At 26.5% G+C, this 15,792-nt stretch overlaps 2 protein-coding genes across 9 annotated transcripts in view; one reads left to right on the top strand and one right to left on the bottom strand.

The window, feature by feature from the left end:
• Positions 1-15,792, top strand: part of LOC145246154 (uncharacterized) — a 325,300-nt gene that overhangs the window by 103,654 nt on the left and 205,854 nt on the right. The window lies entirely within an intron of this gene.
• LOC145246149 (uncharacterized) overlaps positions 1-15,792 on the bottom strand; it is a 634,197-nt gene that overhangs the window by 415,359 nt on the left and 203,046 nt on the right. The window lies entirely within an intron of this gene.

Below are 15,792 nucleotides of genomic sequence, written 5' to 3'. Positions count from 1 at the left end.
ATTGACATTGTGTTGGAAGACATTTTTGGTTGAAAAATGTTTTTTTTTTTTATTTAACGAATTTCACGCTTCCATTGAAACTAGTCTTCAGACAACTGATTGGATAGTTACTTCAGCATCTCCTGGCTGCTGGAAGCTACTGACATAAAATTGCCAAAGACTGGGTGGTAAACTGGAAAAGTACCTAATTATTAATATAATAAAATGCATAATATATATATATATATATATATATATATATATTATATATTATGCATAATATATATATATATTATACATTTTATTCTTATATATCATAAAATGAAAAGTTGTGGCAAGATAATGCATGAAAGGCAGGAAGGGAAAACAATTAAACACAGGTAGAAATAAATAAAAAAAAAAACAACAGAAAGGAAGTTGTTTGTCATTTGTTTCTGTGTTAAATTGCTTTTCTTTTCTCTTCCAGTTCGGCGTCCATGAAAAGTGCTCAAGTTTCATTCATAGAGTCAATCGGATTTTAATAAAATAAAATTAAAAAAAAAAAAAAAACTCAGATTTAAAATTACCATATGGAGCTCATCAGCCCCTTGTCGATGCCAGTTTTTTAAAAGAAAATTATTTTAAACTGGAGTGTTTATAAAATTATGGCTGAGCATGTGGATGAAATCTGAGCACCTTTAATGGATGCTTAAACATGTCAACTTCTATAAAAAAGAAAAATGGTCTTTCAGATTTGAATCCGAACATCAAACCAAATCAAGATAGCAAACTTTATTCATATAAACAACTTATTATATTTTTCAGACAGAACTTTATAACAATAACAAATTTGACAGTAAAATAGAAAGTATCCACTTTATCATGGCTTCCATATCTGAAATCGGAGATTGTGAACTGGTATTAGTCCTTTCAAAATCTCAAATTATTTTAGACTGCATATTTTTTGCCAGAATGTTTGCTTTTATAATTTATATATAAATAAAAAGTTTGATTTTATTATTTGTTAATAATTGTTTCTTACTTTATAAAAAATATATTTGGTTAATAATTAATAAACTACTTAAAAAAAAAAATATTTTCAAAATTTAAATCATAAGTCCAAATCATAAAAATAGTTTGATTATTTGTTTATAAATTAGTGAAAATTTCGCAAAATAGATTTAAAAAGTTAAGCATTAAAGATTACAGCCACAGCAAATTGCATTAAAAAAAATCTGTGGAGGCATTAAAATTGTTTTATGCTAATTTTCTTATATTATTAAATACAGAATGATTTCAATTTAAAACCATTTAATATTACACATTTAAACTTGAGGAAATCAGACTTGATATGAGTCAACATTGTGTTAATAAGTGAAATCACACAACATCAGGTCAAATTCGGTCGCCATCTTGGTTTTGATTTTGTTGATTTAAATGAAGAATTATTTCGAATTAAAATCCATTTAGTATTACACATGTAAACTTGAACAAGAATCCTGCTTGAAACGTATCCACATGTGTAATACTAAATGGATTTTAACTTGAAATAATTCTTCATTCAATAATATTTAACAAATACAAAATAAAATAATTTTAAAATCTGTACAAAATGTCTTTAATGCTTAGAAAAAAAATTAAATAAATAAAAATATCCAGCCTAAAATATAATTTGAAATATTTTTTTTTTTTTTTGCTTGACACCAGTTCAGATCCGGTGGCCATGATGAAGTGGATATTTTCTATTTTACGAATTTGACTTAACTGAGTACACTTTATTGCAGCTGTCATTTCTCGAATGAGTTTTAATTTATTTGTAGACATTAGAAAGCCAAATTTATTATTGTTATAAATCATATTTCATGGAATGTTCTTAAATTTCATATATCTGATCGTATTTAACAGGAAGATCAGTTATGTATCTCTTGAAAAATTTGTTCTTAAATTTCATATATCTGATCGTATTTAACAGGAAGATCAGTTATGTATCTCTTGAAAAATTTGTTCTTAAATTTCATATATCTGATCGTATTTAACAGGAAGATCAGTTATGTATCTCTTGAAAAATTTGTTCTTAAATTTCATATATCTGATCGTATTTAACAGGAAGATCAGTTATGTATCTCGTGAAAAATTTGTTCTTAAATTTCATATATCTGATCGTATTTAACAGGAAGATCAGTTATGTATCTCGTGAAAAATTTGTTCTTAAATTTCATATATCTGATCGTATTTAACAGGAAGATCAGTTATGCATCTATTGAAAAATTTGTTCTTAAATTTCATATATTTGATCGTATTTAACAGGAAGATCAGTTAGGTATCTATTAAAAAATTTGTTTAGACACATGCACAAACATACCCATACAAGGTTTATTCACAAATGGATAAAAAAAAAAAGAAAAAAAAAAAAAAGAAAATGTCTGTCCTACAAAGAAATGGCCAATGCAGGTTTCGACACTCTGTGAATAAGAGCCCAAGCCACCGAATCTCTGGATGCCAAATCCTATTGGCATATGACCTTTACATTGTCCACCACAAAAAAAATATATAAATACCCCCATTGGAAGATTTGCAGAGAAATGTAGCTTGACAGATCGAACATTTGGAAAGATGTCCCAACACTGATAACATCAAACGGAAAAGTGAGCGTTCTATTACAAAGACATACAGGCGAACAGATACAAAACGATCCAGACGAAACCTAAAAAAAAAAAACTGCTCATTATTGATGTTATCGTTCCAAATTTTTATGACTTTCAATGAGCCAAAAGGGGAGCAGATGACAAAATAACAATCTTTAAAATGATTTAAAAACAACATGGTTTCTGAAAGAAATAAGCATTATTTAGTTGTAGGAACAACTGACCTAATGAAAAAAAAAAATCTTAAATATTTAGACAATCCATAGGAGAGCAACCTGTAGCGAAATACAGATAGTAACTATAAAAGAAACGTCTATCCTTAAAAGTCTTCAGATATGAATTCAAATTGTAATAAAATCAAATGTTAGCTGAAGGAGTTAGCTCCCTTGATTTCTTAAACCTATCTGAAGTAAAATAAATAAATAAATAAAAAGCATACAAGCATGAAAACACCCTTTGACCTAAGAGGCTCGAGAGATGATCATAGAAAAATGCAAACCCAATAGAGTTCGACCCAATGCTAAACTCATATTACAGTTTATTTACATAGAGTTCCTATTTGCTCGTCTCTCCATGAGGGCAGATAGAGTTGGTTGGTTGTTTTTGTTTTACGGCATATCAACCCTTTTTAAGTTATTTAATGCCGAATCCAGTGATTTTGAAGAAAAAGTTTTTAATAGAATATATGTTTATTTTTTTCAAGTCAGTTTCTATTCAACCCATAGTTGGGGCCCTAACAGGTACTACCACTCCGGGTCAGAGTGGACCTGGGAGCAATGGCAATTAAGGGGTGGCTCCACACTCCCCAAAGCCTGCAAACTGGGGCCTTACCACCGGATATAGTTTAAGGTCATATCCAGGACCAACAGATAGAGTTAGACACAAGATCGCTTTTTAATGTGGAGAAACTAACTCCTTAAAAAAAAAGAAAAAAAAAGAAAGAAAAAAGAAAAAAAAGAAAGAAAAAGGAAAAAAGGCACTCTGGATTGTCTCTCTCACTAATCGAACAAAGATGTGTTGTATCAGAACAGATACTACACTTTGCCCCAAGTCAAAAAGTTAACAAACTGATCTTCTCATTAAATAAAATGCATTAACTTTAAAAATGTTTCCTTGAATAAAATATTAGAATTTATGTGTGTGTGTCCGTCCATCGCTTGCAAAAATAACTGATCACTAGAGCTATGACAACAGCATATTCTTTTTCTTGTTTTCATTCTCAGGTATATATCCACTGATATCTTATGTTTTCATGTAGAGTGATGTGGTTCTCGGTTGATTAATTGTGTCTAATGTGTGTTGGATATATACTCGAGGGTCAAAACAATGAAAAGAATATGCTGTTGTCATAGCCCTACTGATCATGTAGTTGTTTAGTGGGTCCAAACATGACTCCTCAGGCTGATCTAAGCTCTGAAGTATTTCCCGCATTTATAGGGTAACTGTGAGACGATTCTGCAGCAGAGGTGTTGACTGCTTTGTATTTTCAAATAGCACATTTTTTATCGTGGCCTCTTTGTGGCTTGCAATATGCTAGGAACATCTGTTTTGAGCTAGGTTTCCCATGAGTCAGAATACAAACCGAACTGTTTGAGAGACGTCTTTAAACTTATCTAACTGTTTCTGCTGTCCTATGGTTATTTTGCCTTTGGCTAGTTCAAAAAGCTGTTTCCGGAGTCTTGAATTTAACATATATATATATATGTCAGTAGTTTACATTCCAAAGCCAAAAAAATGTTTATATTTTTTCTTTCATAATATTTTTTTTATTTTGTCTTACACATGTTCCATTGAATGGCATACGAACACCAAACAGCTCACCAAAGACTTAATATTTTCCTTGGGGGAAAAAACAAACAAACAGTTCCAAAGTTTTTTTGTTTTGTTCTCACAATAAATAGGATGAAATCTGGTGAAAATGAATGGAAATTGTTACGAGTCATATAATTCATAATATAATTGAGATGTTACATAAGAGAAGACTAAAGTACTTTTTTTTTTTTAATTTATAAATTTAATATTAAATCTAAATGGTGCTTATAATTTTGATTTTTTTAATTCTATTTTCCACATATCCTTCCCAAGTCCCTTTTCTATTTATTTTTATATTAGAGTCGTTCCAAAAGTAATGACTCCTTTTCCCCCCACCCCCCCCCACCTGATTTGATCAAAGGGGATTGCAAATTGTATTGTTATGATGATTGAACTTATGCATTCATGACCCTGAAAGTTCCATGTCTGTTGCAGACATTGACGGTTTGAGAGTCTAAGAAAGCAAATCCTGTCATTGACGTGTATCAGAAGCAGAAACGCGTCATTGAATTCCTGGCGAAAAGTGCATTGAGAATGGTGGTGACAATGTAGGAAAATAAATTCTGAAACACAAAAGGTCGCTCGTTTTAAATGGTACGACTCCCGCCTTTGTAGGCTTTAAACTTAATCCAAGTTATACTAAAATCTATTACATTTTTATGGATTTTGTTTATCTTCAAATTATTTTAATATTTCCTTATTTAAACCAGCATTTTATTTGTATTTTTATTATATTTTTTTACTCTACTTTATTTATTTTATATTTAAATTATATATTAATGTTTAATATCATTATAGATGTTATAGAGGGGTATATAATTATATAAAACGTTATGTACCTTCTAATAAACAAAGATTATATATATATATATATATATATATATATATATATATATATATACACACACACACACCATCAGACGACTGTCAGATAAGACGAGGTACAAAATTGAAGCACATTTTAATAAATTTATCATATATCGGTTGTATAAGACGACTGCTAAATCACAAAACCATGTTTGTTTAGCCTAGGCTAGAGATAAATCAATAAAATATGCCCAAATTTACCTACATTTGGATATATAGTATCCTGGCAGGCTAGCTTCAGTTTTGCTGCTTTGGGATGAATTTTATGTTTTTTTTTTTTTTGCTTGGTTGTCTCCTCCGTGGCTTTGCAAGACCACTAATATATATATATATATATATATATATATATATATATTGCAACACCCGGTATCTTATGAAATATGGTTTTTTAAAGATGATTTTTTTAATTTTAAGGGTCGTCTTATATGCCAAAATATACGGTGTGTGTGTGTATATATATATATATATATATATATATATATATATATATATAGAGAGAGAGAGAGAGAGAGAGAGAGAGAGAGAGGGAGAGGGAGAGAGAGAGGGAGAGGGAGAGGGAGAGGGAGAGGGAGAGAGGGAGAGGGAGAGGGAGAGGGAGAGAGGGAGAGGGAGAGGGAGAGGGAGAGAGACAGACAGACAGTCTAAAGAAGCTTTGAGTAAAAAAAAAAAAAAAATGTAAAACTAAAGAATGCAATATAAATTCCCGGAAAAATGTAACGTATCGCAGACTTAGCACTTGAATAATCCGATTCTAAAATGCCTACAATTACAAAAGAAAATTCAACTATATACGGATAAAGAAAAAAAAATTTAACTAAAATTACTAAATAGAAATAAACTTAGCACTTGCATAAGCCGACTTCTCAAAAGTCTACAATTATAAAAGAGAATTCAATTTAAGTATGAAAAAAAAAACCTTAACTAAAATTGTTCAATAGAAAACGGAGATCAGCTTCCTACCATGTAGCTGTTTCAGTGATGTGCCTTTATTATTTAAATCTCAAGGTTTTTTTTTGCTTAACTCATTACAGGTTGTTTCAATCGACTATATTGTTCTGTGGATCGCATCGGATAATTTAAATCAAAATAAAAGATTGTTTAAAAATTACAAATGAGCATAAAAAAACAAGCGATAAAATTTTCCGTTTTTTTTAGCAAATATACCTCCTCACACACACACACATATAAGGATTTGATGTTTTTCTAATTGACTTTATGATATGAGTGACATCAAAGAAGAAACTTTTTGGAATCAGTTAAAGTATAATAGAGAAATAGAAACATTCTAAATTATTTTCGAAATGATCGTACACCAAATATTTGTTGTTTAAATTCTTAGAACTGATATAACTAATTTTATTGGCAATTTTATTTATCTCACCTATATATATATATAACTACTTAATTGACTCACATAAAATTAATATACAAAAGCATAAATTTACTATTTAAATACTAAAGTATTTACTTCAAAAGTGCTCAATACATAGGTGTGCTAGTTAGTAAGTTATAATATATATATATATATATATATATATATAAAACTTACTATATATATTTATATATATATATATTATAACTTACTATATATATTTATATATATATATATATATATTATAACTTACTATATATATTTATATATATATATTATAACTTACTATATATATATATATTATAACTTACTATATATATATATATATATATATATATATTATAACTTACTATATATATATATATATATATATATTATAACTTACTATATATATATATATATATATATATATATATTATAACTTACTATATATATTTATATATATATATATATATTATAACTTACTATATATATTTATATATATATATATATATTATAACTTACTATATATATTTATATATATATATATATATATTATAACTTACTATATATATTTATATATATATATATATATTATAACTTACTATATATATATATATATATATATTATAACTTACTATATATATATATATATATATATTATAACTTACTATATATATTTATATATATATATATATATATTATAACTTACTATATATATAACTTACTATATATATTTATATATATATATATATATTATAACTTACTATATATATATATATATATTATAACTTACTATATATATATATATATATTATAACTTACTATATATATATATATATTATAACTTACTATATATATATATATATTATAACTTACTATATATATATTATAACTTACTATATATATATTATAACTTACTATATATATATATATATATTATAACTTACTATATATATATATATATTATAACTTACTATATATATATTATAACTTACTATATATATATATATATTATAACTTACTATATATATATATATATATATTATAACTTACTATATATATATATATTATAACTTACTATATATATATATATATTATAACTTACTATATATATATATATATTATAACTTACTATATATATATATATATATATTATAACTTACTATATATATATATATTATAACTTACTATATATATATATATTATAACTTACTATATATATATTATAACTTACTATATATATATATATTATAACTTACTATATATATATATATATATTATAACTTACTATATATATATATATATATATATATTATAACTTACTATATATATATATTATAACTTACTATATATATATATATATATATATATATTATAACTTACTATATATATATATTATAACTTACTATATATATATATATATATATATATATTATAACTTACTATATATATATATTATAACTTACTATATATATATATATATATATATATATTATAACTTACTATGTATATATATATATATATATTATAACTTACTATATATATATATATATATTATAACTTACTATATATATATATATATATTATAACTTACTATATATATATATATATATATATTATAACTTACTATATATATATATATATATATATATATTATAACTTACTATATATATATATATATATATATATTATAACTTACTATATATATATATATATAACTTACTATATATATATATATATATATTATAACTTACTATATATATATATATATATTATAACTTACTATATATATATATATATTATAACTTACTATATATATATATATATATTATAACTTACTATATATATATATATATATTATAACTTACTATATATATATATATGTATATTATAACTTACTATATATATATATATGTATATTATAACTTACTATATATATATATATGTATATTATAACTTACTATATATATATATATATATATATTATAACTTACTATATATATATATATTATAACTTACTATATATATATATATATATATATATATTATAACTTACTATATATATATATATATATATATTATAACTTACTATATATATATATTATAACTTACTATATATATATATATATATTATAACTTACTATATATATATATATATATATTATAACTTACTATATATATATATATATTATAACTTACTATATATATATATATGTATATTATAACTTACTATATATATATATATATATATTATAACTTACTATATATATATATATTATAACTTACTATATATATATATATATTATAACTTACTATATATATATATATTATAACTTACTATATATATATATATATATATTATAACTTACTATATATATATATATATATATTATAACTTACTATATATATATATATATATTATAACTTACTATATATATATATATTATAACTTACTATATATATATATATATATATATTATAACTTACTATATATATATATATATATATATTATAACTTACTATATATATATATATATATATATTATAACTTACTATATATATATATATATTATAACTTACTATATATATATATATGTATATTATAACTTACTATATATATATATATATATATTATAACTTACTATATATATATATGTATATTATAACTTACTATATATATATATATATATATTATAACTTACTATATATATATATTATAACTTACTATATATATATATATATATATTATAACTTACTATATATATATATATATATTATAACTTACTATATATATATATATATATATATATTATAACTTACTATATATATATATATATATATATTATAACTTACTATATATATATATATATATATATTATAACTTACTATATATATATATATATATATATTATAACTTACTATATATATATATATATATATATATTATAACTTACTATATATATATATATATATATATATTATAACTTACTATATATATATATATATATATATTATAACTTACTATATATATATATATATATATATTATAACTTACTATATATATATATATATATATATTATAACTTACTATATATATATATATATATTATAACTTACTATATATATATATATATATATATTATAACTTACTATATATATATATATATATATATATATATATATTATAACTTACTATATATATATATATATATATATTATAACTTACTATATATATATATATATATATATATATATTATAACTTACTATATATATATATATATATATATATATATTATAACTTACTATATATATATATATATATATATATATATTATAACTTACTATATATATATATATATATATATATATATATTATAACTTACTATATATATATATATATATATATATATATATTATAACTTACTATATATATATATATATATATATATATATATATATATATATATATAAAAGTTTCTAAATAACACAGTATTTTCGTTTTTTGAATAATTGGTTTACTGTTGGAACTCATGTATACCAATTTGATCCGAATAATAAAGTGATTATTCACAAAATTTACTACAAAGTATAATAATAAACAAACAACAAAAAAAACTTATTTAACAACATTTACCTTATTGAAAACACACTGCCTAAACACACACACATTTCAAATATTCATTAACAAACAATGTTTTCTTAAGATGGATCATTTTGTTTCTTCTTGGTATTAAAAATAATGGAAAGAATTTGTGGTGTTTCTGCAGTTTATGGACTGTGCTATTTTTTTAAGATAGGATTTTTAAGTTAAGTTCAATTTTTACGGTTAGCAAATTCTCCCTTCTCCATGTTAAGAATTGCTTTCTAAATAATAACCTTATTTTAGCAAGACCCATAAACTGCACAAGTACCGAATTTGTTTACATTTTTTTAATTTTTTTTTATTTTTTTGAACCATTTTCTAGAATAAAAAACTGAAAAAAAAAAAAAAAAAAAAAAATCTGGCCCAGGGTTTTTATACTCAGATTTTTTAAGGGTTTGCTGTTATTTACATTAAAATCCTGCCTCCACACGAGGGCAGTGTTAGACACAAAGTCGGTTTTAATTCTTTAGAAACGCCAGCTACCCAAAAAGCGACATTCTGCATTGAAAAAAAAAAAAAAAAAGTTACCCTTGTCTAGGTGAATTTCTTCTGACCTTTAAGAGAAAAGATGAATTGCAAGATAACAGATACTACACTTTGTTTCTCACTGAAAAGACTAAGAAGAGCCACAGTGTGTGTGTGTGTGTGATGGCACATCTCCTTTTAGATTATTCATGTCTAAACAATACAAATTGTATACAATTAATTGAACATAAGGTAATATTACCCCAGCTAGAAGGGGGTGTAGGTTCATACCATTCCCCACAGTACAACTCCAAACTCGACAAGCAGCAAAATCCCACCCCTCCACTGTTGATGTCCCTAGATGCCAAAAAGCCTTTTTGTTTTAATAGTTTCTTCCCATGAACTGCTAGTCTTTGGAATTAAGGTTTTGAAAGTTTTGTTCATCTTGATTAGTTTGCTCATATTTCTACCGTTGTACTCTCCAGCCTTCTTAAATAATACCCTCCCTTTATTTTTTTAAATAAAGGGAGGGTATTATTTAAGAAACAAAAAAAAAACAAAAAATCAATCAGCAGAAACAGTTGGTTGATTCGCTAAGTCATGAGAACTGGAAGAGGAGTTTGCATAATATAATAGGTCTATAGGGAGAAAAATGGCGTTAAATGAATAGAATAAGAAACATTTAATAAATTTTGAACTGATCTTTATTTATATACTTTGGGATAGATTGCTCTCGTTCTGCATAAAGAATTCAATTAAAAATTAACAACGTTCTAGACTACGACAAACGACCAAATGGCGCGCTTGTATAGAAGTGCATTGATGCAAGGGAAATAACTCTTTTTGGCTAAGAGATTCATTCCTCCCCAGAAGAGAACCAACAACCCAGAGGAATTGTATTTCTTATTAAAATGTTAAAAATGTGACGAAAGTTGAAGAGGAATTGGAATTTTTTATTAAAGAAAATATGGTGCTCATTAAGATATTAATCGACGAGTCGATTTTTTTTAAAAAAGTATACCGTTTTAAGCAAATATTACGTACTTAATCGCCATATCGAAAATAGTAATATATCCAAATATTACGAAAATTCATCGAAAACAACTTTTGTGTTTTTTGTAAAAAAAAAAAAAAAAAAAGTATCGCTATAGACAACAAACATTGCAGCCATGAACAAATAATCCAAAATATTTGTTTCAGAGTTATGTCCCCTGCATGTAGACTCCTACTACCTACTTTATAACGTCTAAGAAAAATGCGATTTTACCCAATTTTCCATAAAAATTACTTTTAACTTGAGAACTTTGTACTCAATGATTTTTGGACGCTGTTTTACAGTTTGTCATTGTTCTGAGGGAGACAACTCTTTTACTAAGAGATTCATTCATTTTTTTCTCCATCCCTTTTAGTTTTTTAATTTATGACAACTAATAATGTAAGTTTTCATGAGCAGTTTACTAAAACATACTTTTTTGTTTTTAAGGAAGGTACTCAATTATAAAACGTATAGCTTTTAACAGGTGCTTCTGCAGTTTAATTAATCGTTTTTCCAAAAGTAACGCGCTGACATTAACTGAGCAGAAGAACCGTTTAACTGCCACAACACCCCACCGCCCACTCCGAATGTAAACAGAATTTTTGTGAAATGTCGGTGCATTACTTACAGAAAAGACGATTAATTAAACTGCAGAAGCACCTGTTAAAAACTATACAAGTTCTATAATTGAATACCCCCTCTAAAAAAAAAACAAAAAAAAAAAAAAAAAAAAACCAAAAATATGTTTTCGTAAACCACTCGTGAAAACTTAATACTTACTAGCGTCCTAAATTATGAGATGAAAAAAATGAACGAATATCTGTTGCCAAGGCCGCTGGAAAAATGGTGGGATCCTTTTATCGATCCAGTAGATATCTCACTGCTGATGCAATTCTCTATCTATATAAGAGCCAGGTACGTCCAAGGATGGAATACTGTTGCCGCATCTGGGCAGGAGCCGCTAGAAAGGACTTGTTCTGCCTTGATAGAGTTCAAAATAGACTTCGTAGCCTCATAGAAGATATCCTTTTCTCTTCCCTGCAACCTCTATCTCACAGAAGAGATGTTGCGAGCTTGTCTCTGATGTATCGTTATTTTCATGGAAAGTGTTCGACTGAGCTTCAGTCTATGGTCCCCCTTCGCCAAACTTTCACAAGAAACACTCGTCTAGCTGAAAACACTATCAATAATTCCCCCCACTTGTTATCTGTGCCTAAACCTAAACGTAGATTCCATGAACAAAGCTTCTTTCTTAGAACTGTACGCTGTCTTCCGTTTTCCTGCTTTCCAGCTGACTACAATATGGTTGTCTTCAAGTCTAACGTAAACAAGTTCTTGATGAGCCCTTCCACTTGTTAACAAATTTACTGAATTTCCATTACTAACGATTACTATATTGTCCAATTTCTACTGTACACTCTTTAACTCTTATCATCGAGTGGCCTCTTGGCCTTGATAAGTGGTGATGCCTATGTAAAAAAAAAAAATAAATAAATATCTTAGAAAAGGAGAGTTGTCTGCCTCTGAACAATGACAAATTGTAAAACAAAGATTTTTTTTTGTAGTTTTTGGATATATTACTACTTTCGGCATGACAGTAAATACGTAAGTTGTTTTTGATAAAACGACATATTTTAAAAGATCGATCTTAGCAAACACCGAACAAAGTTTATAACATTATAACATTTAATTGAGGTTTTTAATATTACAAAAAAAAAAGACAGAAAAAAAAAAGGACTGTGACAACTTATTTTATATAATGTAAAAAAAAACAAAAAAAAATGTCATCGCAGTTTCTTTTTTAAAATTTTCAATTCTTCTACATTTTCAAAATTATAATAAAAAGTTATAATTCCTCTAAGTTGCGTTGGTTTTAGCATCCTAAATTCTTTTCTAAAAATTAAATGATTTAGTCAATAAGAGTTATTTCCCTTGCACCAGCGCCTTTCTCTAGAAGAGCGTCGACTACAAAAGTTCGAAATGTTTAACAACAATCCCAGTAAATAGGGACGACAGAGTTACCTCCCTTTAAAGCTATCTCTTGAAAGCGTTAAGTTCCCAAATCTTAAGAAAACACAAAGCTCTCTTGAGGTCAGAGAATGACAAACAGTTTTTCCTATTTTTGTTCGTTGTTCACTGAATGAAGCAAAGTTTATGGATCGAGCCTGTTCCGACTAAGTGCGTCCATGTGTTGACCAAGTAAATTCGTTGCGTTTCACACAACTAGCTTACTTGTGCTATTATATAATTATGCGAATTCGATTGGGGTGGGATATTTTGTTCGTTTTAAACAAAGCATATTACCAGAGAGGCGTGAAAGGGGATACTGTGAATTAAGAAACATCCAAATTGGAGAGTTCCTACTTACAACGCCTCCCCACGGCACAGAGTTAGACACCAGGGTCGTTTTTTAACATGGAACAAAAATTAAAAATTATCTCAGTTGTGAAGGATTTCTCCTCCACTGACAGAGAACAAGGAATTGGAGTGCAACATCTTAAGAACAAATACTACACTTTGATCTTGGCCTGAAATGGAGAGTTAGCAGCAAGACATTTGTTCACATTACATTTAAATTTCTGCATATTTGTATAGTCGAGGAAAGAGGGAAGGAATTCCAAAGGCTAGCAGTTCGAGGAAAGAAATTATTAGAATCGATATTTTTATTTCAAGTTAGCCGCGAGACATTTACGTCGAGGGAGGACCAATGTAGCACGTTTGTTGAAACACATTCCATTTAAGTATTTGTAAAACAAGCAGAAAGATGAAACATTGCAATGATGGGACAGGGGTGGAAGCTTTTCAACTGGACAAGAAGGCCATTCTTAACATTGGAAAAGGGGGAGGGGAGAATTTTACGTGACCTGAGAGGAAGATAAGATATGGTCCCTTTTGATTAACAATTGCGTGTTACTGTCCTGTATGTGGAGCAGAAACCAGAAGTAAAAAAAAGAGCAAATAATCTTGACTATAACCAAGAATTATAATTGGTGAAATTACAATTTAAAAATCCTTAGTCAACTCTGCAGTTCAATAATAAGAGAGGTGGGGAAAAGGGGTTGGATTTAGAAAAAAGAATTCTAAAAAGAGTAGACTCTTAGCCAGCAAACTGAATGGCTGGGCTGGTCAAGCGCTCCCGATTTGGGAGCCCTCAGGGCCTGATGTTATGTTAACTAGCCTGTGTTAATGAGAAATCTGTGACTTTACTGGTCTGGTCTTACATCGTTTCACTGCTATAGTCAGTCACCTCAATTTAGACAGTAGCTGTTATGAAGTAATGAAATTAATAGTTTGTTATTGTCATAAACCGGAGTTCTGTTTGTTTGTGGTGAGGACTCTTCATTTTGCAGCAAGCCGCAAGGACCAGCGGAGTGACTGATGTACCCGGAGACTACCTACACAGGGTAGGAGACGATTCGATCGAGAGGTAAAGCGCCCCATCATGAAAGCACAGTGGGTGAAGATGATCAACAGGCCAACTTGTGACGGGACAATGTACGATCGAAAGAACACCTGTCATATCGGGTGGAATCCGACGAGGTAAGGATACCCGATGTGGTTGGTGCAGTATCGGTCTAGTTATAATTTAAGTGAATCAATTATAATGAACTCTGTGGATGGAGTTGAGAATTGTTTGAATTATGTAAATATTTCTCGTATTTCAAAAGTAGTTCTATATTCCCTTTTTCTTTCTTTTCATCATTCCAATCTTTAAACATTCTTTAGACTTTTTTTGTGTTTAAGGGCGTTTCTTGATTTTCGGGCCGATTGTAGTAAGGTAATTAAAAAAATTAAATTAAAACAAGGGTGAATTCTAACATCCAAATCTGATTAAGTTGGTGGACCTTTATTTATTTTATTTATTTTAAAATTTTATCATTGTTTGCTTTCAATTTCTACTGTAAATATTTATGCAAACATGATGCTTCACAATATGTACACATTTCTTCATACTTATATAAAACACTGTGTATAAGAGTTCGTTCCCTATGGACTCTATAATGGCTGGGC

Source organism: Euprymna scolopes, chromosome 23 (assembly GCF_053919585.1).
Source record: "Euprymna scolopes isolate OS-2025 chromosome 23, ASM5391958v1, whole genome shotgun sequence".
NCBI classification, from domain to species: Eukaryota; Metazoa; Mollusca; class Cephalopoda; order Sepiida; family Sepiolidae; genus Euprymna; species Euprymna scolopes.
Note: the sequence above shows the minus strand (reverse complement) of the source record. Positions and strands in the feature narration are given on the sequence as shown.